The 27,540-nt window shown below is 39.2% G+C and overlaps 1 protein-coding gene across 1 annotated transcript in view; it reads right to left on the bottom strand.

Moving 5' to 3' along the window:
- grm4 (glutamate receptor, metabotropic 4) overlaps positions 1 to 27,208 on the bottom strand; it is a 273,255-nt gene extending 246,047 nt beyond the window's left edge. Inside the window, exon 1 of the mRNA XM_066703560.1 lies at positions 26,710 to 27,208. The gene's annotated coding sequence lies outside the window, so the exon portion shown is untranslated. The remainder of the gene's footprint in view (positions 1 to 26,709) is intronic.
- Positions 27,209 to 27,540: the final 332 nt, after the last annotated feature.

The following is a 27,540-nucleotide window of genomic DNA, read 5'->3' as shown; positions in this document are numbered from 1 at the left end:
TTCTGCTTGTGTGTAACTCACTGCATTAAGTTTATGCTGTATGCTACATTTTTTGATAGAAAACACTACAAAGTGCTCTATGTAACTTATTTACATTTACCTGTGAGCTATTCAATTATAAATGACACAGTTTTATTGTTAACTGTAAATAGCCTTGAATAAAGGCATCAGCCAATATATATATACACACATACTTCATACAGTTTCTTCTGGCCTACATACCTGCTCCTTACTAATTTTCTCTTGTCCATATAGATATAAGCTCACAAAGAAGCAATAGGATTTTATAACATGCTGTGAACTCTACTAAAGTTATAAACAAGTACAGCTCTGAGACCCATGCACTGCTGTAAGTGTCAACCCCTGACACAGCATCTTTTATCAGATGTCTATTTCTCATCTGATCAAAGACAGAGTTGGTTTCCAAGATGTAGCTGGTAATGCTTCGGCCTACCGATTGCCAAACTCTTTCTAGAAGCAAATTGGTTTGCAGGCATGCCGTATGTGCAGCAGAGATGTTCAGCCCACTGAGATCGATAAGTGGACATTATAAAAGCTTTCTCAGTCATCAGAAAACCAAGGGAATTTATATTCTCCCTGTGTAGGTCCACATTACCGGACATCCATGGTCCTCTCTTCTCCACTCTTAGTCACCACCAAAAACTACACTACACATCAGTATAAGTCGACAGCTACAGCAGTTGACATTGCAGTTGAAAAACATCTCAGACGATGACAAAGGGGATCTAAACAATACATTTACTACAAATCAACCCACAGCAGAACTCTACATGAAGGTATGGACTGATGTTGAGCATTAAAGCACAGCGACACCATGCTTGACCCACACTTCATTAATAATGAATACCTTACCACTAGAATTAGGAATTCTCCCTCACATCCATCATGTATTTAAGACTGGTGAACTACTTATTTTCAAGGGCAGCTCCTTCTGTTTTATTATTAGTATTATTATTACTCTTCACGTATTCAGCCAGCCCCATCCCATAAATCAGGCCTCGGTCTTTTCTGGGGAAGGCTAATGCATATATATGTTCAGTAATCATCACGTTGTATAAATATTGAACAGGACAGAATGTGGTGTAAATAAAAACTACATACTGTGCTGTATAGCATTAATATTTGATTGCATTCATCTACACTCGCGTGCATGCTTGTAGGGAACTCATGCATATCACAGAGACATCATGCACATTTACAAAGAACGAGCGATTGCGAGACAGGGCACGCCGGCATTGGCTTTGTAATACCGTGGAAAGCGACTTCGCTGTCAGCCATGAGTTGCATGGTGTGGCTCTTGTCAAGCAGCTGAACTTTCATGAGTGGAGCCCAGAGATGAGACTTACCTCAGACGAGTTCCTCATCACTCTCGGGTCACAAGAGACAGATCTCCAGTCTGACCACTGTATATTCCTTTAAGTGACTTATTTGCTTCTGCTAAATGGCAAGCAGTGACAACAATTATCTTCTATTGATGTATTTTTAGAGCAGGGACAGCTGTAATACCTGGTCCTCCCACATGTCTTAAAGGGATATATTTTAGTTTTGGTATTCATGCTAGTCTGCACTTTATTCCCTTAAGCTGTCTATCTATCAAACAATTTTGCAAAGGGCACCCAGATCACTGCTAAATCATTTTATATTTTGGTGAGATCCATGCATATACCAACTTGACAGTGCATAGATAGTGCTGAAACAAAGCTAACATGAAATTCCTCAACTGCATGGATGATGTCTGGGATACACTTGTGAATTGGGAGAGGGCAACCGACCCCTAAATTCTCCTGCTGCATTAGAAAATGACACAGTATTCTTCAGGCCATCTTTCAAATGCACTGCAGCAGTCATTCGGGCCAAGAGTGGACCAATACCCTTTTAAATACTCTGTGTACAGTTGCTTTTTGTATTTTTACTGCTGTCCCAGTATGATTGGTAATATGTATATGTGTAAGCTTTACCAGTACAATCTGCATAAGAGCCTGCAGATATCATGACCTGAAACTGATCCAAGTGCTGTCCTTATTCCCATCCCTGGCTCTGGACCACCCAGTCAGAGCGTAAAAACAAGGCGGGCCGGGGGGCGGCAGTCCCTGTGAAAACTGTCTCTCTGTCAGGAGGGATCCGAGTCTCATGTTTGGTTACGTTGCTCTAGGGTAGAAGAATGTGATTCAATGCAAACGACAGAAGGGTGACGCTTATCTTAAACGTGGGGTATTTTTGTTTCTGTTCCTGTTGAATGTTATTAGGATACAATGATGTTAATTGCCTGCCACTGTGGCATTTGGAGTTGAATTTAATTTAATACAATGCCCAGCCAATGACCTTTGGTTGTACAAAATCCAGCACGTAAAAATAAATAAAAACAAAAAAACTTTAAATGTCGAGAGCAATAAAAGTCAAGTGGCAAGCGGCACAGGCACGGATGTGACTGAAATTCAGCCGGCCAGAATAGTTCTAAGTGGCAGATGGAAACAAATTAGAAGTGAAGGTGAGGGCGCAGCTCTTACAACACAGAAGGTGTTCAACAGGGCTATGGCAGGCTTGGAGAGGTGCTTGTTACGTAAAACTAAAGTGGAACTCATGGTTAAAGTGGGCTGTTCATAAAGTAGCAGAAGCAAATGCAAGAAATTGAATTTGCAGCAAAACTATACTGTAGAATATTGTTATGTAAATGAGATAAGGGGATGCTTTGAAGTCGTGTTTATTGCTGTTTTCAAAGGCTTTTTGTGTACTCTGCAATTCATATTAATATATTACATTATTTTTATCCGCTTCCTTTCGCAGTTTGTTCTGTTCTTTGTTTATTTTTTTAAATTGACATATTCCCGTCGTATGAAAAAGAGCTGGTTCAGCTCAAGTCCTCTCTTTGTTAGAGACGCAGTTTCGGAATACACTTTTTGGAGACGCACCTCAATCAGGCGCAGGAAAACATTTCAATATGAACAAATACGCTTCAGATTGTTCAATACAAAATGGATGATGACAGCAGGTTTGCTGTATTGTACTGTATAACAATGGGAACACAACACAATCTACCTTCTAAAACTGTGACTCAGAAGTAGCTAAATGAAAGGGACTGAATACGTCTGTAGCACCAAAAAGAAGAGCAACTGATTTAATTCCAACTTTGTAGCGCACTCGTATCTTGGGAGATGCACATTTGATTGCAACGTTAGCGCTAAAGATACCCTTTAAAGTCTATAACTATTTAACTGTTAGAAATTGCTTTCAAACAGCTGATAGCTCTCAAAGCTTTGTCAATGGACTTGGTGAATAACCTCCTCGACAAGTGATTTATTTAGACATTATCTTTATTGCTCCTGAAGTGCAATTTTGAAATGACAAGCACGCACATGTCCCTTGGAAGATCAGAGAATCTGGGTTATTATGTATGACTTCCCCCTCCCACCCCCACAGAGGACCCCCTTTATGGTCCAGATGTGGAAGGAGAGGGGCAGTGATGTGAAACCCAAAACATGTTTCTGGGGACATCTGGAGAGAGGGTAATATTCATAAATATGAGCAAAATATAATGTTCAAAATAAACAAGGAAATCCAAGTCACATTAATTTCAAACTTTCTTGTGGAGGTAGCCAGAAGCCCCGTTTATTGTTAGATTATTTATTTTTCTTTGCTATAGCTCTGATAACTATTTGAAACATTTGAATATCTAATAAAAAAAAAAATACAGAACAACTATAAGAAAACATACAACATGAAGAGTAAAAAACTCCACACAGCGAGGAAAGTTTGCATTCAACAGCGGACTCAAATTAAATAGCTTAGAATTAAATCAATTACACTAACGGCATTTAAATTTGCTGGTAAAAACATTACAACCGTATTTCGTCACTTCTTGCATCTGTAAAGCCAGCTTTCTTGTATTGAAACTGGATGTGCTGTAATCCCTTTTCCCATTTAATCTGTAATGAATTTGATCAAATTAATGCTTTTGAAAATAAATTTTGTTTAGAAAATATATAATCTTTAATTTTCACAGATATAGAAGCTGGCCAGGGAAAAGTGCCTTTTAAGGCCTGGTGCATTGTGGCTGTGGGAAGGGGTATCTGTTATGAACGTTTGTTGCACAGAAATTCCCTTCACTACAAGAGAAAAATAGTTAAATGGAGAGAGAGAGAGAGAGAGAGAGAGAGAGAAATCCCTCATGCTCTCATTGTTCCCTTCAGGGCATTGTTGCTTTACTCGTTGTGATATGAGCGGCATGGCCCGCGCTGTTAAGTACTATCACGATGAACTGTGTGCTCATCTGGGCTTCAAAGTGGAGAGATATCCCCTGTAATTCACACGGCTCTGATCTCACATTTGATGTCAGCGCTGGCCGTTTAACCGGGGAAACCGGGGGCAGTGTTGGAGACCTGGCTGGCGTCTGGGTTACGGCTCGTCTGAGTCCTGCTGGGCAAGAGACATCCTCATCCCAGCCACAGCAACACCGCAGAGAAGATGAAGGCATTGCTGGTGCTGATGAAAGGCACCAAACATCCAACCCAAAGTGTCCTGTGGTGATCTTCCTAAGGACAGAGGGGGGCTGGGGCCTTGCACTCTATTATTTTGTGGGAATACTTGATTTTCTTTTTTGGTAGAATCTGTTTCCTAATTGTGTTTGCAGACTGCACCTTCCCATCAGCTCCTTAATCAAAGGTTAAATTCAAGATTTCATCACATTTGTCTTTGAACCCACTAAGGTTCAGCAAGGTACAACAATTACAACTCTGTAAATTGACTGTCAGTGCATGGATTTGTGCAGTTAATGAAGTTAAATGTTCTCTTTATGTCCATTTTAGACAACAGTCACTAAAGGGGACTTTCCTTGTGTACTGAACAACAAATAATATTATTCAAGTACTTTTGTTATGCCTAGATCCAAACTGGGGCTAATAACACGTTCAAGGTGTAGCACACAGAGCTTGACATTTTACAGCCTTTACAGGAGAAAGCATTTTGACAGGAGCTTTATATCCATCTATACACAGAAATGTAATGATTTAACTGCTATCTATTACATGCTAGCGCCAGAATGCATGACTGGGTACGAAGCAGATACGACAGGGTTACAGTAACAAAAGCAGACAGGACCATGGTCTGATTTCTCCAAGAGGTTAAAAGCAACTACAGCATGGGGTTTAACAGGGTCTTCAACAGTCTTTTAAAAGCTCAGAAATAAAAGGCATGTTTCCAATTCCCAGACTAAACTGCTGACAGGGCAGAATCAGCACAGCCAGAGCTCTAATTCCTAGTAAGCCATCAAGCCCTCATCATGTAAAGTGGGCAAATTATGACCGAGCCAGACCCTGAACTGTCCTGATACTCTTCGACATCATTACGCACTTCATATTTCACAACGCGCTGATCAATTATTTGCAACAGGGTACTTCTTCCAAACTTGGTGAGTGCCGTGCAGATGCTTTTTAGCTGGCCTCTTCCCATCTGGAACATTTCAGTGATGCATTTAGAGATGCAATGTGGTTTCTGATAGGTTCTTCCTATGGCAGGTGTGGACCTGTGTGATCTCAACTACAAATACACAAAGCATCCTATTTACTGCACATGTGAGTACACAATTGCACATACAGTCAGCTTTTGAAGCCAGCTACAGAAATTTGTCTGTTTTTTGTTTTGTTTGGTATTTCAGACTCCCACAAAAAAACTATATTTAAGCATTTGTGTCTGAACATGCACAGTACAATACTTTGTGATTTTCATGGCAGGAGCTATCCCTGTTTTACATTTTACTGAAAGAATTCAGGTTTTTAAATTGTTTTGTTCCTCCTCTGCTGATGTTTTATAGGGATATGAATTCCATTTTATGACAAGCTAATCCAGACTACTTCCTCTGCTCTGATATAGGACACGATTGTTTTCCCGAGCTCTTAACTTACTCCAAGGAAAACTATACTACAGTATGACTCATTAAATTTTTTTATCAGTCTTACCAGGAGAGCTCTTTTAATAATTGGAAAAAAAAAGCTGTGAGGCCTAGGGCTAGCGTCTGTGTGTGGGTATCTGAGAACCCTCTTTTCCAAACACACAAGCTGTTTATTGAACAATTAGCATCCAGCCCTTTGAAAGTGAGAAGGAAATATTTGGCGACCGATTCATTAATTACTTCCAAGGCCTTCCAAGTTATCCAAGGCCTCGGCTATTAATCATGTTAATTACCCGGCAGCCCCCGGATCACAGAGGTGTGAGCAACCGGGCAGAGCAGAGCTGACAGACAAGCTTTGGCACGGCGGGCACATCAGCCAGAGAAAACACCAACAGCTGGCCCTGCTCTTCTCCATTAGTACCAGCTTCTGTAAGAAATGACACGTGATTCCCTCCAAGATGCCGACTGGCTCTCGGTGACCACACCACCTCTGCAAAGGCCTGCCTGTATGTCTTCATGGACCATCGGGAGGCCGTGATTATGCCGTGTGCAATGCTGGGGAAATTGGAAGTCTCTACCGCAGTGTCCCGTATCATGAAAACAATTCTGAATCCAGAGGCAGCCTCCAGAGAACCACTTCCAATCCACTAAATACATGAATGATGAGAAACTGGGATTTGCAGCTTGGCAGGAGTTTGCTCCCTTCCAGCCTCCTTCAAATCCAGGCCCCACATTGAATGTTCAATCACTAATGATGTATTTAGGAAACTGCACATCCAAGAAACTAGTCGAGAAGGTGCATGGGATAAGTCATACTTCGTACTTTATACTGGCTTGCTCGATTAGTATTTAACAGCATCAGATTAGTGCTTTCTCTCTTGCCCAAACTGAAGGTTTGTACTAAAGTTCCACTACCAACATGGTCCATGGTTTATTATGTCTTTAGCCACTTCAGTGCATTTAAAGATTCCTTTTTGATCAAGTCAAATTGGAGAGCCTTTGTTATGACCTTAACTTGGAAAGCCATGCCTTCTAGTATGTTCTATTCACTGTGTAACATGAAATTGTCCCACTCATCCATCTCAGTCAATTAATTATTTTTTGGGGCAATTCTGAGTCTATGCTGATAAAGTTTCTCCCACAGATGCTTTGGGGATAGAGACAGAGGGAGGAACAGATGGTCAAAGCAAACAAGACTACTGCTCTTAAGCAACTATTTTTGCTGCATCACAGTTGCAGGATTTCCTCTTGTAATGGGAAGAATATTGGCTCTTGTTTTAAAGAAGTCTCTTCCTTTTGCAGATAATGACACCTTCATTGTATACGCCAGCTGAATGTACATTCTCAATGCAAAATAATATTTAAATTAAACAAACTCCACAAGTTTAAATCCAGTCCAGACCTTGAGGGACTATGACTGACCTAAAAAAAAAAAAATGTCTCTGCTGCTTACAGACCAAGGTGACAAGGAGCTTAAAATAATAGAAGATTGTCAGATATTAAAGCTTGCCAAGCCCTGTCAGGAGCTGTCCCTCGACTTTGATTAAAGCCTCACATGCTCCACTGGTTCAGCGTGGGGACGCAGTCTCTTTGTCTCAAGACATCCATAATTTCAAACACTTGATCAAACATCTTGATAGAGAACTAATAGAACCCGGTTCAGATCCACTGTTAATGAAGATAGATGTTCAAACATTGATGTCATCTAATTTATTTTATCTCTCCATCAGGGTGTTTTTTTGCTTGACGCGCGTACTCCATTTCCACACAGACGTGAGCATTAAAAGAATTACGGAGGGATTTTATGGGGCACTCCACTCAAAACTCCCTCGCCAATGGAATCCTTCATGGCAATGTTAACAGCGTTGAAGCAGGCTTCTAGGGTGATGTATGTGGGCTGAATTATATCATCAGGAGCTTTCCCCTTGCTTTGTGCTTGTTCTCTGCTGGCTTTAAAGTCATCTGATTTGCTAACTTTTGATTGACAGGTTTCATATTAATATTAAAAGTGCAACAAGTTAATCTCTAGCAAAGTCAACACTGTGTTTTAATGCTCCAAACTGTAGCTCTTTTTCTGGAAGATTCAATAACAGTCAAGATTCATTACGTTTTCTACCGAGAGCAAGAATGATTCCTTACATACACTGAACCATATTTAAAAATGACATTCTTACAACATATATTTTCAAATTACAATTCAAGGCTTTCTTTTTCCTTATTTTTCACAGAGAATTATTATTGTGTGAAAGCAGTGACTGCTGTCTGTAATGCTCTTACCAAACTCACAATGGGTTCTCAAGGTCCAATTCTGTATAGGGCATTCCTCCCAACTGACACTGAATTATTTAAGGAAATGTACAGTGTGTCCTTTCATTGAATAATTAAAAGAGTCATTAGATGAAAGTTGCACAATTAAATAATTAAGCAGTTAATTGGTAAAACATCCTGGACAAAATGTGATACATCGCCCTGAAGAGAGCTACACGTGCAAAAAAATAAGGAATATCTAAGTGAAAACTAGTTCATTGACTTGATTTTTTGTATACAATCTTTTTAGATGCTTAACAGGAGCAGAAGGGGATGTAACAGTTGACTGAGACACTAAATATATGGATACGTACCCTATAGATCATTCAAACAGATCCTTATTGTTGTGTGTCCCCACGCATTCAATGTGTACAATGAGAAATACAATAAAAATGTATAATGGCCCCCTTTTTTTACATGTTGCGAGATGAATGCATCATACATAACGGGCAATTTGATTAGAAGGTCAAACTTGAATGATGCAGAAGTGCAATTAATCATTCCGTTCACAAGAAACAAAATGCCCTTATTATGGAGGTATCTTTGGACACTGCAGATAAAGTAATGGGAGCTGTAAATCTTAGGTTTTCATCATTAGGAAAGTATCACACAGCACTGTTAGTTGCTGCCTTATGACTTAATCCTATATCAAGGGACAACAATATACTCTTTTAAGTTCACAACAATTGTGTAAAAGCATAGTTGTGATCAATACAAACAATCCATATCATTACCTTCTGTTCCACAGAAAATAGATAGCATTTCACGGATGGGAACAAATTAAAATAGAAAACATCAGCACTATGTGTAGACTTACAGGTAGGATATCACAGAAAGAAAGCGCACGTTATTTTTAGCAGAAAGTATTCAGAAAGTCTGCTGCATGTATAAATGCTAGCAAACTCCATCCCTCCTGGAATGTTTGATAAACAACAACAACAAAATGTAAGTAATATCTCAGTAGAAACAGATTTGCCAGACTTTAAAGTAGAAAGACAACAACAACATTGCCAAATTGAACATATCTTATATCATTAAGAAATAACCATCTCCTCAGCTGGATTTAGATTTCACCAGTCCAGGAACTGAGTGTGCTTAGAGACTTTTATAACAAGGAATATTTAATGTTGTGTGGAAATGTGGATGACAGGTTCTCATTTATTAGCTTGACCTGGCCTAGGAGGTCAACCAATCTATTCTGTTAAGATCAAGTAGGTCAGTAAACCACGAAGTGAGATCAGGGCACCTTTGAGCTACAAGCATATTCCATCTCTGTGCATGTTTTATATGTTATTGCCATATGGCTACTCTGTATTTTATCCACCTACAAAATTCGATTACGCTTTTGTACTTGGTCTGCTTTTAACGTTTCTATCCTTTTCAGATAATGTATTTTTTTTAACTATTTTAGTATTCCTATACTTCCATCTAAATTCTATTTTTGTAGCCATTGTAGCTCCACAATTTGCCCCTGCAGGTTAGTTGTCTCTTTGTTCAAATGGAAGGTGCCAGTTTCCACTGCCTTCTTCACAACGTACAACATTAAAAGACTGAATGAAGAGTGTGGGATACTATCAGTAAATGGTTCTAACTGCTGAGTTACACAGATCCTATATCACTTAAGGATCTTAAACTATGGTATTGAGCTCCTCTCTGAAGCTCCAAGGAGGTTTAATGCTGAGGTTTAATTAGAGATTCAGGTCAAGGTAGGAATCATCCTACTGTTACATTTAGGTTGTTTTCCTTCCCATTTTCACAAGAACTGAATTTAGAAAGAAGGCCAGTTCAGTTTAGGCTTGTGCTAGGGTTAGACTACCCAGTAAATTAGGATTTTAATTAGGGTTACGGCTGCATTTCTATTACATTAGCTGAGATGGGTGTTTCTGATTGAGCTTAAATTGAAATTTTGGTGTTGGCTAGAGCTGGGGTTGTGGCCGGTGTGATATCATAGTGCTGTAATACAAATGTGAATAGTGGCAGGTTATTCTACTGGTTCAGTTTAGATTAAAGATTCAGCACTAAATTTAGTTGATAAGCAAATTAATTGTTATCTTTGTATTAACTAAATATTTGTATGGCCTTGTTGTGTTGTATTGAATTATACTTTTGGTTGTGAGTCCACAGAGGTCTCCCCAGAGATTTAGTGTTAAATAGAGTATTCATGTGCCTATGCTAGTCTAGTGTTATGCAACTGGTAACCTGAAAAGGAGCCAACGTTTGGTCTCCTCACAATTGTGCCAAAGATGTGACTTACTGGGGTTTGAAACCGTAGTTTTGGAGCACAGTCAGTATTTATTATAGCTGTCACACTGCAAAGCTCATCTCCTTTTTATAATTTAGCCAAAACGTTAAATACGCCTGTCACTCTAGCTTTGTTTAAACCTGCTGTCTTTCCCGCTGTTTCTCTCTCTCTATCTCATTCTGTGCTCTCTCAAAGTTTCTCCGTTGAAGGCAACTTGGAAAAATGCCATGGATGAGGCAGCTATCGGTCGTGCAAGTAATACTGATGGAGTTCTGGAAAGACAATGTGTTTCTGAATAAATCTGCGTTCAATGCTGCAAGCAAATAGGGAGCATATGTCAATGGCTCATAATGCACGTTATTGTTATGTATGGTGTTCAACAGTATGTGAAAGTATGGCTTTATGACTAAGAAAGGAATTGCATTTTTCTCCCAGCTGAACTTGCCGTTTGCAAGCTAGGAGTATGTTCCTCCCTGGAATTATTAGCTGAGGCAGAGAAGCCCAAATATTAGCAAGAGGATCAAAGGTGACCCTCCTTCTCACTAAATCTACCTCCCTCTCAGAAAACAGTATTCAAACAATTTTACCATCAGTTCCCAAATGGAAATACAGTTTTTAAAAGGCAGATCTGAGGATTTATTTAATGTGATTGTTTTTAGAGACTGCAAGATGACAGCCTGTTTTGTATGTTCTAAAGATGTGAAGAAACCTCTATATTTAATTGATTGGTAATGTAGGGCTGCTTGCTTATTAAATCTCGTCAGAGGATCCACATAATGACGCAGAATCAAATGAACATGTCACTCTTAAAGAGCTAAATAATATCTCTGAAGACTTGATAGAAACATGGAAACTCATTTAGAATGTATAAGTTAAAAGACATTTTGATTCTGCTAGAAATCACAGGAGGTTCTAGGAGCTATCGAAGGAGTATTCCCTTTTGAGATTTTGAGTTCTTGAGAGATCAACACCGGTCACAACCGTTGAGGTCGCACCAGGAAGCAGGTGGGGGTGGGTTAGGTGAGCAGTACCGCTGTACGCAATATTAATGTTTTGTGAATTAAAAGATGATTTGGAACTCCAGAGCTGTCAATCTGATGCCAAAAAAGATCTCAGCTAATCAACCTGCTAGTGGGTCAATGAATCCTCAGCAGACGTATATAAAAACTGAAACCTGAAACCTGAAGCTTGTTCTCATTTAGCATCCCTTTCGTCTTGGTAAAGGCAAAGTTTTGATGCATCTCTTGATCCTCCACATCTACATAAAACCTCCTAAGGTGGGAGCCAGGGGAGCAGTCTGCGTCTGATTTAAAGTCACAAGGGCCCATTTACATGGTGCGCTGGGCTATACAAATGTATAAAACATTTCCAATCTTGCAGTCAGGAGCGGGGCACAAAATAGAACGCTCCCTGTGTTGCAGCCATACATTATTAATCATGATTTATAAGTAAATAATTAGATCTCATTATCTGTAAGTCAGAATGCGTGGAGGCAGGGCGTGCATACATTTGAGTTTAATAGGCTTTTATAGAACTCGTTTTACACCATTATCAAGCCTTTTCACGGAGGCTCTCCTGACAAATTAACGCAAGGAAAGGGAAAAAAATATACATTTCTCAGAAGTGAATATAATATGCAAGCCCCCTGCCTGAGTTCGTCGTCTTCTCCATTTCAAGAGAATTGTAAAAAAAACGGGGAAAAACACAGCAACAGCTTCATTAGTCAACTTGAACAGGAACAGCCTCCTGTACAACTGCAGCGGAGACTAATGGAGAGATAAAAGCACCAGCCAAACTCAACACAACACTTTCAAGTCCTATAAAAATCAGCGGTTGTTTAGTCTGACTATTGTATCTCTGAATCAGATCAGTTTTAATAGTAGGCCTCCAACCAAGAAAATGTTTTGAAGACACATAAAAATCAAAGAAAATGTACCTTAATCACCATTCTTTCTCTGCAGTTGGCATTTTCCATAAAGAAGAAGAAAGCATACCATTCTCTTGGTGAGAGTAATACAAATTGTACCATTTTGGACCATAACATTATTTTGAGCCTGTGCATTAAATACATTTTGTTAGGTTTTTTTTTTTTTTTAATTACAAACCAGAAGAGAAGACTCTGGAAAGTACACTTTTGTCAAGAGGGTCACTGTGCTTTAATCAAACCCCTACTGAGAAAACAATACGGTTTTACATAGAAAGATAATAAGTGTTAAGACAGTTACAACAACAGAGCACATTTTGCAGGAAGTTGGTTACGCAGAACTGAAGTGATATTCAAGACAAAGTTTTATCTCGGTGTAATGTTTGCATTGAGTCCTCCCCCCTCTCTCTCCCTCTCTCTCTCTCTCACTGAGCTAACAACTCGTTTTATGCGTTTGACTATGAAAAAATTGCATGTGACAAAAATAGCAAGTCTAAAAAAAAAAGCACATCAGTATCAGTGTTCGTTGGGTGAACAACCCAATTGAAATTAAATGCTAGTTTTTGAATCCTGCTTTAATTTGTTTCTCCCAGGTCATCTTAATATCAAAACAAAAGATGTTTGTTTTCAGTGGAATATCCTTGCCAGGCCTGTTAGACAAGTTAGCTCAGAAATGAATATCATGAAAAAACCAAGAAAAACTAATTTATTTAGTGGTGCATGCTTTGTAGTAATGTGACTTCAGACAAATGTTTTGAGCTCCCAGGAAAAATAACCATTATAGGGAATGCAAGGAGCAGGACATTCTTAAAAGGATATTTGTAAGTTTTCGACTCCAAATCACTCATATGTTTCTAAAATAATAATAAGAATATATGAATAATTTAAATACAAGAACAGCAGATTTCATCCATTTCCTCTTGTGTCATGTTAATCGCGTGTGCTGGTACCGGGCTGGGTGTGCACTGCTGCTGTGAAATATTAATAGCAATCAGATCTATGGGAACCAGAGCTCAGAGAGAGTAAAATGTTTTTTCACCCCCATATTTAATGCTTAGTGCTTACCGGCAGCAGCTCTCTACTCAAGATTCCTGCTGGAAGTTAATGTGAAATCGGAACTCTAATGTGTCAATAACTGCCACATTGTCCTGGACATGTTTGTTCACCTCTAAATGGGTAATAGCTGAGGCGTTGGAAACGTTTTCTGAGCTCTGTCCAGTGCAGAACTACGCATGAGATACTAGCCGTATTTCACTCTAGCAGCCCTAATTTTATTTTTATATTTTCTTTTAGATTTCACTTTGCTGTTCAACGTTGCCAATCACAGCCAATCTAAGGTCTGAGCTCTGTGGAATTGTTCGAGGTCCTGAGTGTTAAGCTTTCTCCACAACTGGGTATTCCCTGATGAGAGCTCAGACTGAACTGCAACAAAGAACATTAATGGGTTCGCCCAGAAGAGAATTTGACTACAGGCTAAATAGGCTGCAGTACAATCAGAATGGCATGATTGACAGGTAAAAGGAAAAAAATAATGCAGCATTTTTTTTAGTTGCTTTAGCGAAACAAAGGTTTGGATATTACTTCCACAGAAAGAAAATACATTAAATCTCCAAAGGACTATTACAATAGTACTGAGGGACCTAAAACACAGATACTTCTGAAATACCATAAAAAAACATGTTAACCATAGAAAAGGTTGATTCTCTCCATTAAATCTGGACGAAGCCGAACACTGTTCTGTAGTACCCGTAGAATACATCATTAGAATGCTTTCAAGACACTTGCTTCCCCCAAAAATGTACATCCACAAAACAGATAAATGCCTGCTCAAAGTACTGCATGCACAGTCATAGTCTTTGATTGACAAAAAGCTTTTGAACACTGATTCAGAGCAGAAAAATATCAAGACTCCCGCTGATTGAACGGAGGTTAAGACAGGACAGGGGGTGTATAATCTTCTGACCACCACTTACGAATTAAATAAATTAGCATAGTTCAAAGGACAATAAGTAAATGAGTAACCAAACAAAATAATGCTGTTTCGATAGATGTGGGAATAATTTTGGCTGAAGCTGTATGAATCTATATAACTGGATAGACAGGAAAACACACATTGTATACACCGATCAGCCATAACATTATGACCACTGACAGGTGAAGTGAATAACACTGATAATCTCGTTATCATGGCACCTGTCAGTGGGTGGGATATACTAGGCAGCAAGTGAACATTTTGTCCTCAAAGTTGATGTGTTAGAAGCGGGAAAAATTGGCAAGCGTAAGGATCTGAGCGACTTTGACAAGGGCCAAATTGTGATGTCTAGATGACTAGGTCAGAGCATCTCCAAACTGCAGCTCTTGTGGGGTGTTCCCGGTCTGCAGTGGTCAGTACCTATCAAAAGTGGTCCAAGGAAGGAAAAGCGGTGAACCGGCGACAGGGTCTAGTGGAGTCCATGCCTCGACGGGTCAGGGCTGTTTTGGCAGCAAAAGGAGGAGCTACACAATATTAGGCAGGTGGTCATAATGTTATGGCTGATCAGTGTATGTACACATAATCTTGCACCACTCCAACAAGAAGGACTATTGATCTGCAAGATATAGAGGTACATTTATACATTTATGTGGTTGAATTTAGTAAGTAATCAAGATTGAAGACCTAATATAGAAGTAACATATGGAGGCATCTGGCCATCAAGGAGCAAACCTGCACACAATTACACGACAGTGAGTCATAAGCAATAAGACAACTTCAGATGTTTGCAGTGGTTTGCTTTATGAGTGGTGTAAAGTTCTCAGTCTTGGGGTTTTATTAATACTCCACTGGGGGTGAGGTGGACGGTTTCTTTACCGGAGGCTGAGACAGGGCAGGCCTATTAGCAGGCAAACTAGTACACTTGTACACACCATTAGCGTTAACCACTGCATAATGAAATCTTTATGACCACAGTGTATGATTAGGGTGAGGACTGGCTTTTCTAAAAGCGGATTGCTATGAGACCCACATTCCTCTAACCATCCATCTCTAACCCAGCAGCCCTGGGGATTTTCAGTACAGTAATCCAGAACAGGCCGTTACACACAGGGTTTCAACGCAAAGGGATATTCACAAACTAATAACCAACGGAATCTCCCACGAATTCCCCCACCCAATCTCTACATGCATATCTTATGAACTGCACCAGTCATCATTATACAGCTCCATTAAGGCTAATAAGGGAAAGGGAGCTGTCTCGCAACATTGCATTCCCGTAATGCAATTGGCTGCATGTTACAAGGGAACGTACACCAGGTAATGTAAGGTGTGGGAGTTAATGGCGTTACAGAGTCATTCTGCTGCCTCAAAGTAACATGTCAATAAATGACACACTGAGCTTGAGCACTCAGGACTAGCATCATACACATTATTTGCTTTGGCTAAAATAAGACTTATTTCTAAATTTGAACGATTCTTTTGTATATTATTATTGTTGCCATTATCATTATTTATTCAATTGGCTGATACTTTTAACCATGGCAACATATTGAAAAATAATACAACACTTACACCGATCAGCTATAACATTATGACCACTGACAGGTGAAGTGAATAACACTGATAATCTTGTTATCATGGCACCTGTCAGTGGGTGGGATATATTAGGCAGCAAGTGAACATTTTGTCCTCAAAGTTGATGTGTTAGAAGCAGGAAAAATGGGCAAGCGTAAGGATCTGAGCGACTTTGACAAGGGCAAGATTGTGATGGCTAGACGACTGGGTCAGAGCATCTCCAAAACTGCAGCTCTTGTGGGGTGTTCCCGGTCTGCAGTGGTCAGTACCTATCAAAAGTGGTCCAAGGAAAGAAAAGCGGTGAACCGGCGACAGGGTCATGGGCCGGCCAAGGCTCATTGATGCACGTGGGGAGCGAAGGCTGACCCGTGTGGTCCGATCCAACAGACAAGCTACTGTAGCTCAAATTGCTGAAAAAGTGAATGCTGGTTCTGATAGAAAGGTGTCAGAATACACAGTGCATCGCAGTTTGTTGCGTATGGGGCTGCGTAGCCGCAGACCAGTCAGGGTGCCCATGCTGACCCTGTCCACTGCCGAAAGCGCCTACAATGGACACGTGAGCATCAGAACTGGACCACAGAGCAAGGTGTTGACTTGGCCTCCAAATTCCCCAGATCTCAATCCAATCGAGCATCTGTGGGATGTGCTGGACAAACAAGTCCGATCCATGGAGGCCCCACCTCACAACTTACAGGACTTAAAGGATCTGCTGCTAACGTCTTGGTGCCAGATACCACAGCACACCTTCAGAGGTCTAGTGGAGTCCATGCCTCGACGGGTCAGGGCGGCAAAAGGGGGACCTACACAATATTAGGCATGTGGTCATAATGTTATGGCTGATCGGTGTATATTACATTTCAAGAACTCTTGGATGCAAGGAAGAAAATTGGACTCAAAATGAACTTGAGTAAAATCAATAGCTTGAGAACTAAGAAAATTGGAAGTAGATCAAAAGATACTTGAAGAAGTCAACAGTAAGGCTATGTCTACTCTGGACAACACATTGGCGCAGATGGAGATCTTACAGAAGAAATCAAAAGAAAACTAAAAATGGGATGGAGTGCATTGCGAAGAAATGAAAGACTATTGAATCTACCCATTTGCACCAAGAGAAAAGTATTTGATAAACACATACTACCAGCGCTCACCTATGGCTCCAAAACTAGATCACTAAACACAAACATTATTCAGAAACTGTAAATGGCACAAAGAAGCACAGAAAGATGCATGCTTGGATTAACAGGAAGAGAGAGCAAAACAAATAGATAGATCCGAGAACAAACAAAAGTGTGTTACATCACTGACAGAGTGAAAATGTTAAAATGGCAATGGGCCAGACACACAGCAAGAAGAACAGACCAAATAGTAAAGAAGCTATAGATTGGATCCCAAGAGATGAAAAAAACACACAGAAGACGACCACATAAAAGATGGTGAAATCAGAAGAGACGTTGTACATTGAAACAAGTGGAAACATCTTGGGGAGGTCTTCAGCAGTGGATCGATAAAGGCTTATGATATAGATACATATATATATATATATATATATATATATATATATATATATATATATATATATATATATATATATGTCACACACAAGTGCAGTTACAAGATTAACATTAAGTATACCAGTGGAAGCAAAAAGTGTCAACCACTTTGTTCTGTACAGATGGACTTTGAGGAGGCCCTGGAAGGAATTTAAATCTTAGTATTTATGAACCCTTTTAACAAATGTGCAGTGACAAGCCATCCACTTTTTTAGATTGCAAGGCCAAAGACAAATTGAAATACAAAGCTCCAAATACTGGTAAAGAAAGCACCTGGATAGCCAGAGGGGCTGCTGACCAGTAAACACCAACTTTGAACTCACCCATTCCTGACAGTGCTTGGCAAATGTCTACCACCTTCTGGGGATTCACAGTCAGTCTGGATTCAATCCAGATTAAAACTGGACTTTGAACTACAGAATCCACCTGCGCTCCTGTTCTTTGCTAGAGTCCAATTTATGTTCTTACTGAATTGTATTGACTTGAAAGCCCCAGCCGGCAACTCAAAAAGTTGATGCTCAAAATAGATTGTGACCACAGATATGTTCTTATTGTCTTAGAGGTCAATGAGCCATGAGCTTCCCTTTTAAAACAGGAATGTTATAGAACTACATAGATCAAAAAACCAACTCACAATGACAAAGATCCAAGTTCAAAATCCATCCATGTTCACAGGTCTATCACATTTTGGAGCTTACAAGAAAATACAAAAATGAAATTTGACAAAGCTACTCAAATAAATGACTTAATTTCCAAATGCATCCTGCCATAAGTCAAAGGAGCTGTCACAGTACTCATATGAGAAGATCCTTCTATGTATTGTTTATTCAGTAAATCTCAGAAATTAACCACCGAGCCATTAGTGCAAGCACATGTCATCTCCACATCCCATCAAAGTATTTTAATTATGTGGTTTAAACAGTCTGCTTTGACTTCTCATACACTTGTGTATTCAGCCACCCTCCAATGAACCCATCACAGACACAAGCAGAGCATAAAGAATCTCTTAATCACTTCATCTTTGTTTACATTGTGAAGCCAAATGTTGTGGTTTAATGTGGATCACCATACGAAGAGTATCTATGGAGGTGAGGTCCACAGTTTTGATTAGGTTGTCTGTTCCTGAAATAAGTTGGGAAATGACTCAGTTAAACCAGACATCTTTTTACCAGGAGCAAAACTTTGTTCATTTTTATTTTATTTTATTTTTATTTTTATTTAACATAAACCAATTCATATTACTACACATGATTCTAGATGTTGGTGGGGGATAATATGTTGCGACTATAGAAAGTGAAGAAAATAGAAGTTCAATGGTTTAATTAAAAAAACATGACTTGAAGGTGCAGTTGAAGGCATCAGCATTTGCGAACCACCAAATTTTTTGTATCTTGTATATACTGTGCTATGTACAGTCAGCGATCCGCCGCTGTTGTTACGACTGACTTAATTTCCATTTACCAGGCTTGCAAGTAATTTAGACAAAATCATCCTCTGATCAGACATGAAATAAGAAAGCACAGAAAAGTATGGCTTAAGTATGGGCTATACATCTTCCTCAAGGTTGAACCTAATGGGAGAAAGACTCTTAAAAGAGCATGTTGAAAGACCAACTACTCAATTCAAATTGGTTTTATCAGCATGAGAAATAATTGTGCCGCCAAAGCACTTACATGACAACAGTAAAACAGTGAAAATATATAACAATGCAGTTAACGAATTCGACATTTACATCATCCTGCAGTATATCCTCTCTCTCCCTCTCTACTTAACACCTCTTCCCATAGTAACCTAACCTTCTTCCTTCTGCAATAATAATACTATTCCTTTCCTCTCCCTGTATGTAATGCAATTCCCTTCTCTTAAACATCACACACACACACACACACACATATATACTGTATATATACAGCTCTGGAAAAAGTAAGAGACCACTTAACATTGATTTCTGAACTTGGAGTGGTCTCTAAATTTTTTCCAGAGCTGTATATATATATATCCTCCCTCTGTTAAACACCTCCTATACCCTCCTTTCGGTGTATAGGCTGTGACAGATAGACGCGTAATGGTCTACCAATTCAATTTCTGGTTCCTTACCTCCTAGCATGATTTCATATCCTGCATGTATCTAAACTGGGTCTAAATATAAGTGAATTTGGGGGAATGTGTTTTTCATAGTTTGTTGTACTTAGAGCAGGATAACGGGAAGTCCACCTCTGTTACAACCATTCCCAGATCACAGTGGCAACACAGACTCTGCTCTTTGGGTGTTCTGGGTGTTTATTAATGGCGCCCAGTGTCTATGGCCAACTGTGGTCACTAATGGTACTTATACCATGACAAGCTCATCTGCCAACTATCTCTGTCAGGTCATGTACTTGGCTCAGGCTAAAGAGCCAGTTCCAGATCTTTGACTGCTGCAGTGCCAGTGCTGGAGTAAAGATATGTATCTTGACAGTAATATCTGGCACCAGTCCACACTGGTCAGAAAGAAATCTCAAATCTAGCTTGAAATATATATGGATGTTTTGATTTTTTTATTCTATTATCAAAACTGATAGATTTGCATTGCAGCTGAAATTGCCAATGTCAACTCTCTCCCTCCCACTCCCAAGTGAAGAATTGGCTTTCCACCACAAGGCAGAGTGAGAAAAGGATTTTACATGCTTATCTGACAGGGTTATTATTTTATGTCACACATTTTTAAACAATTTTTATATGGCCAATACCTTGATCAGAGACCAATGACCCATGTTAATGAACCCTACATACTGTATTTGTCTATGAAACACCTAACGTTTTGAAATTCTGTGTTGTTTTACAAATAATATACCATCCGATTTGTATAATTTCAGCAATCCTATCTCAAGTCAAGTTACTTCAGGTAGTCCACTATCCAAACTAGTTCAACCACACCAAGTCACCCTCACCCAAGCTGGAACACCTTCAGCTGGCCACCACATATCTGGCAACGTTGCCCCAGCCTAGTATCTGTTTTCTATACAAAAAGTTAAGCTCTCTAGATAGGGTTGAGGAACTGATGTTCAGATATTACACATCAGAGAAAGGGGTTGATGGCTCCATTTTATTGACCTAAGAATTATGCAGTTTGTTTATTTGTACTTATTGTATGTATTTGGAATTATCAGTTGCTTATTTAGAACAAAGCTATATAGATCTCAGTTATGCAGTCAGATGGCTGTTATATAATGTTATTGTATAAGTGTATTTAGAAATGCAGTTGCACCGCTTCAGTTTATTTATTTTTCATGTTGTACTCGGATGGTATCTGAAATGTGTAAATGGACAGATGAGTCAGAACGTCAGCTGATCCAGTGAATAAGTCTCAAAATCCAGGACATTCTCTGCAATGCGTCCGCCATCTCACAGAATCCCAGGACATTTCCAGGACATTTCTAGTATCGTTTTACAAATTAAATTATTTTTGGACCACGAAAAAGAAAAACAGAGAGATGGAAAAACTGAGACCATGGTGGGAAAAACGGAGAGCAAATAAGGCTACCATGAGGAGAGAGGGCAGGGGAAAGAATGAGAAATGAAAAAGAGCAGCAATTAAGATAACTTCAGCCCACTTCAGAGCGCTCAATGGCCTCAGAGGGACCTCAGAGACAACTTCTATTAATGCAGCACTCCATCTGCAGAACAAAGTGCTTGTAAAGTTTAATAACCCTTGACCTCTGGGTATATATACCCAGCCGGAGAGTCTGGCCTCACTGTGCTGCCGTATTGAAAGCTGGGATATCTACCTAATGTTTGTTTTGTTGTTGTCGATCTACTTATGTTATTCTGCTGACATTGTACACTGTCCCCTTTTCATAGAGATGCTCCCCTGCTGTGCTAAAGTAATTGCACTGTGACATGTCAAAGAAATCCGTTTTTCTAAATTTCCAGCTTTGTGTTGTTAATGTGCAGAAAACGGATTTTAATTTAACGTTGAATGCAGTTTTCTGCAGTCAGTGTGCAATACCCTTTGTATTTCCACAGCATGTGTCTCTGGATATATTTACTAAACATCAGCAACACAACACAGCTTTCACATAAAAAGTCATTTCTTATCAATCAAACCTTCAAAGTATGATTAAACTAGGGTCTCAGTAGCAGTTACAAATGAACACATTTTCTAAGAATACTTGTTTTCTAGATAAAATATGCCTTGCCTATATCACCAAACTATTTCAAATTACACGTTTTAAATGCACTCATTATATTCCTTGATGAAAAGGGGATGCAGTCAAAAAGTTAAAACCCTATCAATGCCTGCCTTATTGCTTTTCAATGATCACTCCTCATTTTGTTTGTATTTAATGAACCAGAAGGTCTTTTTCCTGGCAGTTTTATGAGCTGCAAAATAGACAATTTGTCCGTTAAGAATCTCATCTGCCCAAAGATTGGTTTACCCATGACTTTTGCACCTCAGGGATAGGAAACACTGGCCTCCAATACAATCCATCACAAGACTTTAGTCCAAATACTCATTTATACACTTAATTAACTTTGTGCTGCTGAGGATCTCATAACTAACAAACAAGGTGAAAAACTTCCATCCTGAATCAAGCTGGTGTGTCAAGGCTACCTTACCCTGTTGTACAGCAGCATGTGTAACCAACAACCCAGGAAATTAGTGCTCTTGGAGGTCGGCATAATTCTAACCAATGATGGGTCTAGGTTGTGTAGGTTGGAAATAATTAATTGTTCTGGAGAACAGCATTACAAACATTGAAAATCCTTCTCAAGTAATGGCTCTTGCAATAGCAATGGCTTGTTGTTTAGAAGCCCCTAGGTTTACCAGGGGTAAAGGCAAAGAATATACTATAATTTCTGACCCGATAAAAATTACATGGTGCCGGGTATCATGACCCGATGGCTTCATAAATAACAGTGAAATCAGCCTGCAGTCTAGCTTCAGGCAACACTCACCACCTACCTCAACTGAACTTGTACAGATAGACCAGACCACATTAACTCAACGGTAAGTATCCTATGGCATACGATGGCCACAGCACTGAGACACCCACTTTAATATGGTTCGTATAGGCCTATGACTTAAAACTATAAATCTGTAGGCTACAAACTCTCTCCCTGGCTCGTGCAAGACGCAGTTCTGTATATTGATTTAATGAATACAGTTGTAAATAACCTCGAATCTTATATTCAATTATTAATACAAAATAAAATACAAATCAGTTATTTCAGAGGAAAAACAAATGCAATACGATATGAAAGATCTAACTGGCCTCATTTACAGAAGCTTTTCTGCCTTTCCCTGCTTTTTTTGGTTTTATCTCACTAATTGTATAAAATGAAGTTTGTTTTGTAATGCTTTTTTATTTATTCTTGTGTGTTCCAAAGCTTCTCTTACATTTTTAATCGCAGTCTGAGTTTATAATCTACCTCTACGTCAATTATATACTAGCGCAGTATTATTTGACACACCTTTCTATCAAACACAACATTTATCCAAAAACATATATTTTGCAACCACCACTGCAAGTGCCACACCATGACCTCATTAAAACATATCATCCCTTCTTTCTCCTTCAAAATGCAACATAGTTTGGATATTTTCAGTCATACTACATAAGGTAATACACACTTGAATGCAAACGAATACACAAAAGAAAGTCTGGAAATCTGTAAAGGGGGATTCATAAAACCTTGGAATCCAGAAAGCCACTTTAATGAACATACAGCTAAATAAACAAATATTTGCCAGGCAGCCTAAAAGGTGATTATGATGATGATGATGATGTATTATTATTACTATTATTATTATTATTACTTTTGGGAAAATAGGTGCTTATTACACTTTGGATTAGCGAGCTTTGTGAATTCTGCCTGGAAGGGAAAACATTCGTTTGGCTTTTCCTATTAGAGTCAGCATACAATCAGAGTATTATTATTATTATTTTGTATCCCTTTAGTATATAAGCAAAGATGGGAAGCTGCAAGACCTCAACCCTAAACATGACATTATTCATAGCCAATGCGCAAGCACCCTTTTTAAGTTAAAATTATGACATTGGCCTCCGAGGTAAATTTAAATCGGTTCAGTAATAGGAAACAAGACACTAGAGAGTTTACGAATGTTTAAAAGGTAGTTCATGTCTATGATTTTTAATTTTTATAAATTGTTCACTTATTTTGAATAGTGGAAAAGAAAGGCAGGGCCTATAATAGCACACAATGCCATGAGGCAATCGCAGAGTTTCCTCAGATGCTCACCACAGTCCCCTGACCTGAGCCGGTTACAGTCTTATGCTTTGCTGAATCTGTCAGGAAAACTCTGCAATATCTGACACTTGCTGAAAACTGAAAGCCACTTTGTTTCATACCCGGCCTCTTTCTGCTGCGGTCCACCATTTGAAAGCTGTCAGGTGCAAAACAAGAAACCTGTTCAAAGTACAGGATGAATGTGGGGATCCAATGAAGGTACAATCCCCCACCCCCCCGAGCTCTTGACTGGTGTGGTGTTTAGGTACCACTCCAATTCACACATTCTCTGGGAATAGTTTGTAGGAAAATGTGCCCTATTGCTGTATTTTCTGGTTGGGAGTGAGAAATGGGTATATTAAACATAAGTCTTCAATTTTCTAAAAAATAAAAATCTGTTTGGCTTGGCAACTAAATATTTCCATTAACCATAATTTGTGGATCTTACAGTATCATTAACATAATAGCTTTCATTTTTTTCTAAACAAAAAATACATATTTATCAGTTCGGATACAAATGGTAATACCCCCACCCCTGAAAAAATGCCCTCCGTCTGCTTTATTCAGTTTTCAAGCCTGTATCTCTCAGTCCATCCCATAGCAGCATTCTTGTTGCTTTCAAGATTCAAAAAAGAAGATCCATGTGGGAAATTAGCCTCACCCACTCCTTAATGCCTGCTGGGCACTTAACAGTTCAAAAACCATTAAAGCAAGTCAGGAGGCTATGGAGCACAACACCATCTGGTGCCTTCTCTCACAGACCACGTCCTCTGTGAAAGGGCATGTATTACACCCACATGTTGTTCGAACTGTCATGGTCAATATTTCCATCTAGACAGACCTTTCGCAGACTGGGGAATATAAACATGAATATGGTACCATAGAGAAAATAGCCAGTTAGTGATATGTGGGTCTTTCAGTGGACTGTCCACAGTTAGCCCACAGTTGAAAATATGGAACGGTACAAAAGCTGTATTGTTGTCTTTACTTTTTGATATTATAATTATAATTAGTAGCACTGTCAGTGTTTGTAACAGGATTGCAGACTGCTGTGCTCATGCCTGTTCATGTATTTTGAACCTAACCAGTGTGAGATGATCTAAGAACTGAAAATGATATCCCTAGGGTTTTGGGCATAGTTTGTACTATGGAAATACCCAGGCACATATATTCACAGATGAATGATAACAATGAATTATTTTTGCCAGGTTTCAATACAGTGGTTTTTACACAAACCAGCCAGTGTGAGTGAAACGCTAGGATTAGGAATCCTTCAGTTACCATGATGCTGAAAGGTACAAATGCTCAGATTTGCTCCTCTTTATGCAGAGAAACAAGGTTGTGTCAGCAGGCAATGCAATGCACTCGTGATTTATGCAGGTCTGTATAACAGATTTAACAATAAGATGTTTGTATATAATGTTATATTGTGTATTGTGTGCTTTATCTGTGCTTTTATTCTAAACAAGCAGAGACTTTTTCTGATTGAGCAATGCTCCTAGTGGCAGTACAGAATACTTCAGCAGGTACCACTGTCATATTCATCCTAAAACGCATAATACTCAGAATATCTACATCCAAATACATGCATCTGTTTCAGGGATATAGACAGTTCTACAATTGAGATTGTGTTAAGCTGTGAGCCCTTGGGGAAAAAAAAAAAAAAACTAGCACTATTATTATTATTATTATTATTATTATTATTATTATTAATTATTATATAGTAACCATCAAATCATAGGTTTTGCCATTCACATCAAGATCTATTAATATTGTATTTTGAATGTTGTGCCTTATTTAAAGTTTCTTGTCCTTTACAAAAAAAAACATGAACTGTTGATCAATCAGTTGAGGACCAGGGGAAAAAAGTGAGAGAAAAAGGGGGAGAAACAGAGAGGGAGAGGCCATGGCTGATATTAGTAGTTCCCTGTTTACGCAGCTGTCTCTCTTGTTAGCTTTCTCATCTCAAGCCGGGTTTTACGCTTGGGAATGCCTTGGGGAAGACATGTGCAAATACCTCTCTGTACAAGCAAAGAAAAAATGCTAGAAAATTACATTCTTGCGGGTTTGTCTGTCTTCCTGTTGCCGTTAGTTCTGGCTTACAGGGGGTGCAAGACATTCACTGATACTCAGATGATCGTTTCTCGTTGTTAAAAAGACCGAAAAACTTTGAAAGACAGAGAGTACAGATTAATTGTGTTAGTGCCCCTCGGTATTTGCACATATTATGTAAATTACTTAGCAAAATACACCGACTTTATCACTGCCAGATACTAAAATGGGGGAAGATCTTTGTCTTATCTAAAGAAGCATGCCACTAACTTGTATCTACTTTGTACATTTTCATTTCCTTTCACTGGCATAGTCCCAAAACTAAACTGTTGACTATCGCCTGTCTTGTGTAGAAACTTGAGATAATTACAGATCCTACAGAAAAAAATGTTGGTCAATAAATTGGCAATCAACAAATACTTTGAGAAAAAGTTTCGAAAGAGTGTTCTGCCAAAACCGAGGCACCAGTGCTTGGTTTAATCCACACCTAATCGCATGCGAGGTAGTTATATTTCCCAATAAATGATGCAAGGTTCATTTTCTACACCACTGTCAATGCGTGATACCCAACAGCTTTCCTCGAGCACTGCATTTTAACTAAATGCACGGAGAACTTCAAAGATAATGATTATTTTCACTGTCCACACAGCTGTGGTTTCAGGGAAGAAAATGAAAAGAAAAAGGGAGAAAAAATCCTATATATATATATATATATATATATATATATATATATATATGTCACACTTGCACTTTAAATCCAGAAGTGCTGTATTTTTAATCGCTTTCACTAAAAACTGAAAAAACACAAACATATATGCATGCCAACTGCGCTCCACTGTTGAGCATTTACAGTGCATGCAATGCAAACTTAATTAAGTATATTATCTAAGCTCTCCTCAACACATTGCCGTGCATTACAAGAAATGAGTAAATTAGGGAAAGATGCCATACCTTTCACCGCATCCTCGAGGGGCTGAATATGAGAATCCAAACGAGCTCTACACAGGAAAATTAGCAGTTCTGTGCTGCATGCATTGCATTTTATGTTTCATCATCTCTCTTAATTCAACGTTTCATTCTGCAAAAGCCACTCTCTCCTCTCCCCCCTTTCCTCCCCTTGCTTTAGCTGGTCCTCCCGCGGCTTCTTCTTAATGCGGATTGATGCTGAACCAATACACATATATTACAAACACAGACGCTCGTTTCAGTCTAATAAATTATCCAGAGCACCACTGTGTTATTTGATCCCATTCAACCCGATACACTGTTTTTTTGTTTTAAATCCCAAAGAAATCCAGACAACTGCTCGCCACTGAAAAAAAAAAAAAAAAAGGGAAAAAAGCGCTGTCCGTGGGAAAGTGGTGCTGAAACAGGGCAGACGGGCAGGTCCTGGTTGGCGCTGATCTTTCTTCGCCTACACTTGTCCCCTCAGTCCCGCTGGCGTATAATGCTGAAAATGAGCCCTTGTCGGATTAGCAGATACAATCCTCTGTACTTAATCTTGTAATACTGAGATTTAGAGGCGATGAGAAATTACTGATATTAGCATTGCGCCGGAATGGGCTGGAACGGGTTAAGTCAATGCAGCGGATCCTAGATCTCCCGGAGCCAGTTTAAAATTAAATGAATAAGCGACGGGGAGGAGGGGGGGACCACCTTAAAACTGAGCTGTGTAGAGAAGGCAGCTGTTGGTTATAGATACGGTTCTCCCAAGATTTTGGCAATCTGGCTTTACAATAAGCATTGGCAACAAAGCGGGAAATGCAGATGAAATTCACACGT

This window comes from Amia ocellicauda, chromosome 5 (assembly GCF_036373705.1).
Source record: "Amia ocellicauda isolate fAmiCal2 chromosome 5, fAmiCal2.hap1, whole genome shotgun sequence".
Classification (NCBI taxonomy): Eukaryota; Metazoa; Chordata; class Actinopteri; order Amiiformes; family Amiidae; genus Amia; species Amia ocellicauda.
The sequence above is the reverse complement of the archived record's forward strand: the minus strand, read 5'-3'. Positions and strand labels throughout refer to the sequence as shown.